We start from the raw sequence: 4,156 nt of genomic DNA, 5'->3' as shown, positions 1-4,156 counted from the left end.
CTTCCTATAGTTCACTGACATTGACCATGCTCTGCTGAGGTCCACCTTTCCAAAACAAAATCTGGAAAGTTCCTGCAGGCAGAAGGCCAGATGACTTGGGAGTTGCCGTATTTGCTTCTCTTTTCTGGAAGACTGCAGTCTTCCCTGAATGTTTCTGAAGCAAGACTTTCATTATCTTGGCTCTTATCTGCTTGTTTTTTTGGAGTTAAATTTTCCCCCTGAGTAGAAGTGGAAGCTGTCCTTTTCCCATTTGGCTTACAGGTGCCTCAGCTAGTAAAAGCATTTGCTTCATTGAATGCAACTGTAACAAATGAAGACAGATTCATGCCAATCCCTTCGCTTCCAAATGTAAGGCAAGCAGTGCAGCAGGTGTTTAACCAACAGACGCCATTCAGTTCCAACACTGAGGAAAATCAACTGTATTGAATTCTTAAGACATTCTTGTCAAGTGCAACGTAGCCATTCCCCGACGGCTCTTCAAGAATAGTTCTTATTTCTTCCTTTAGTATTATTATTTTAAACAGATGGTCTGAAACTTCGTAAAGATGGTTGTGTTGGATGGGAGACAAAACTTCCAGGAGATAACAAATACACAGTGAATGGTAGTGTGGCTGCTTCACACAGGCAGGTAATGGGACCAAAGGAAGGGAGCTTGGCAACCTGCACAGACTCTTAGGTGTGTTCTGCTGAGCGCTTTTCAAGAGCTCAGTGTACCCTCAGACTCCTTAATCACTCTAACTGTTCTGGCGACTTTGATATTTCTAACTTTCTCCAGATGTGTACTAACTCAGGGTCCTTTCCTGCTCCCAGAGAGCATTCCTGAATGCTTACATTCCAGAAGGCTTAACTGTGTAAGAGGTGAATGGGAGAGCAATTGCCCAGGGCTGTTTTTCCAGGTGATCTGGCCCTCTACCAGACCTAGGCTTCCGGGAACTCAGCCGAGAGCCTTAGAGCACAGTTCACCAGACTTCAGATACAAAAGGCATGCAGGGACAGGGAGTTCCCATCAGTGGGAATTTCCTAGTTTAAACCGAGTCTGCTTATATAATATGTCCTCATTGAAATGTTCCTATGTGTTTTAGGCTAAAGCGGGTTTTGGTTTCGTGTTGGCTGTCTCCCTTCAGTTTCCTATCACTATATTTCTTATACTTATAGTCAAGTGAAAGTATGAAATACATGTATCATATAGTATATATAGTATACTATATGTTACATATAGTACACAGTAATTGTGATATATGTATCACAATTCATTATAGTTTTCTTTAAATGTAGGGGACACGGCTCAGCAAATAAAAGCATTAGCTGCATAAATCTGACAGTGGAATTGAATTTCCAGAGTTCAGGTTAAACAACAGAAACAAAATTCTGGATATGGTGACCTGCGCCTGAAATTCCATCACCCCAGTAAAAGGCAGACAAGAGCCCCGTGTTCTCTCTGTCGGCACTGACTATTTTCACGGTGGTGAGCTGAAATTCAGAGTCAGTGCTGCTTCCTGGTCTTTCGTTTGTTTGTCTACCCCAGGGCAGACACTCCACACCTAACTACTGTGGGGCCATGTTGAGGTCTCAGTTCCAGTGTCATTTCTACACAACCCTTTCCCCAGACTCCCAAGGCCGAAGGCCACATAGCACTTTCTTCAGGGCATTTGGCACCACTTGTGGCTGTACTTCCTGGTATTTTAATCCAATTAATTTATTTCTTTTCTGAGTACTAGGCTCATCTCTGCACCCCAAGACCATGTGTATTTTGTTCATCGTTCCTCAGCTAAGCAGAACACCTCATAAAGTTGCTTGAATGTAGACATTAGAAGGACAAAAAAGACTTGGGTTGGATTCTCGTACTCTACAACAAATGCTTACGTTCATAGCCTAGGACACGGGTGCTTGTACACACATAGCTGTGTATCTCTGTCATAGAATAACTGTTTATACTAGTGAGATGATGTCACTTTTAATAGATGCCAAATTATGAATTTCAAAACATATATATTTTTCCTAGTAATATTTTATTTAACATACTTCAACTCACCTGTATGTCAATAAACCAGTTTACAAAGATGTTATAATGAGATACTGTGTTTCCATTTCCCAGCTTCATTAACAAGTTAGAACATGAGGGTGAGTAATCAAGCATATGGCTACATTAAAAGGACCAATATTGATATAACAGAGTCTATGAATCTAAGTTAATGTATATTTGCATTATACATATGCAGAATAGAATATGTTACCCTATGTTATAGATACAATTATAGCACACAGGGACTATTTAGGTTGTTATACACATGAATATATATATATGTCTGTATATACATACACACCATATACACATAGCTTTTGTCTTGCTTACACAAAGCAATTTATTAACAGAAAATAATTTGAGAAGTCCTGTTCACAGACCACTATGATTCCTCTTCCTTTGAGTGCTGTCCCAGGGGAATGAGGTGCCAACATTAATCTGTTCAGTCTTCATTCCTGAGAGAGCAAGAGCTCGGAGGGCTGACTGGGCTCCAGGTTTGGGGGTCTTGGTCCTCTTTCCTCCTGTATCATGGAGTTTGATGTGCTGGGCAGTGATGCCCAGCTCCTTGTACCTCTGGGCCACATCCTCCGCAGTCAACATGGCTGCAAATGGAGAGGACTCATCTCAGCCAGCCTTTACCTCCGTTCCACCAGTCACTCGGCAGATGGTCTTCTTGCCAGAAAGATCAGTAACAAGGACAAAGGCATCAGTGAAGAATGTAAAGATGTGGCAGACACCAAATACATTCATCTGCTTCAGCCACTCTCGGACCAAGGCTGATGACTCATTCTTCCTTCTTTTCTTTCCCTTTCCATGGTGCCATTTCTGAGTGTTGTCTCAAGACTCCTTCTCTGGAAAGAGTATATACAGCTTTTTTGAGGGGAGTGGGGAATAGAGTACTTAATTAAAAACAATGAAGTGCACTCTGACTAAGCAGCGAAGGTGCTAGGTGCTCACAGCCCTGGATGACCATGCCTCCCTCTGAGTAAAGCCCTGGCTTGCCCTTGAAGCTTTCAACAGCACCTTTTTCACTTGCAAAGGTATTTTCATTCAAATGATAGACACAGCTGTCTTTACACAGGACCAGACTTGGAGAAACACATTAGGCTTTCAGGCACAATAAATTGAGGCAAATCCCTGAACTGGACTAACGACAAAACTGCTATGTATCACCATTACTGGCTCCCAAACTACGCACAGATCAGTCCAGAGGAAAAAGGTGGCAGATCTTTGCTGTCATTGCTACTCATGCTAGAAAAACAGAATTTCTCTGCTAGATGGAGGAAGAAGTCTGAAAATCTGTACAATTCAAATTGCAGTGCTCTGTGTCTGCTCCACCGTCCCCTATAGCAGAAGGCAGGGGCCTGACTGTTCATGTCCCCTCCCACAGGGACTTGTGTAGTACACACGAGGCTCCAGATTGTTGTATAGCCAAAGATGACCTTGAACCCCTGATCCTCCTGTCCTATCCTCTTGAATACTAGAATTATAGGTGTTCACTGCCGCTCTTAGTTTATGTGGTGCTGGGGATTGATCCCAAGGTTTTGTGCATGCTAGGCAAAAACTGCCAATTAAGCCTGATGCATCTCCAGCCCATTTGCAGAATTTTTAAGAGTTATAAAGTTACTATTCTAAGATTCTATTAAAGAAAATAAGACAAAGAAACAATCAAAAGCAAACAGAGTCATTACAATGTTTTGAACAGTCACAAAAGACATTTATTGTTAGTCTGACATGCATCCATTTCCTAAATTTATAGGAAATAGAAATATGCGCTAGAAAGATGGACCAGTCAGTTCCTTCCCAAGAACTGATCTAAAAAAGCAAGAGAAGCAGCATGAACTTGTATTCTTAGTGCTGGAGAGGAGACAGGGGGCTCCCCTGGACTCACCGGCTGGCCAGCCAGCCTAACCTAAGCAGGGACCCAAGGTTTCAGTGAGAGACCCTGTCTCAAAAAGGGGTGAGTCTGCAAAATGGTTCACTGGGTAACAGTACTTGCCATCAGGCCTGGGGATGTAAGTTTAATCCTGGGGATCCATATTGTACTGGTTAGTTTTATGTCAACTTGATATAAACTAGAATCTTTTTGGAAGAGGGAATCTCAGTTGAGAAAATGTCCCAACTAGATTGGCG

General features: G+C 42.3%; 1 pseudogene; it reads right to left on the bottom strand.

Annotated features, from left to right (window-relative positions):
• Positions 1–2,395: 2,395 nt before the first annotated feature.
• Positions 2,396–2,846, bottom strand: LOC129690507 (40S ribosomal protein S14-like; annotated as a pseudogene).
• Between the last annotated feature and the right edge of the window lie 1,310 nt (positions 2,847–4,156).

This window comes from Psammomys obesus, unplaced genomic scaffold (assembly GCF_907164565.1).
Source record: "Psammomys obesus unplaced genomic scaffold, mPsaObe1.curated_primary_1811, whole genome shotgun sequence".
NCBI lineage: Eukaryota > Metazoa > Chordata > Mammalia > Rodentia > Muridae > Psammomys > Psammomys obesus.
The sequence above is the reverse complement of the archived record's forward strand: the minus strand, read 5'-3'. Positions and strand labels throughout refer to the sequence as shown.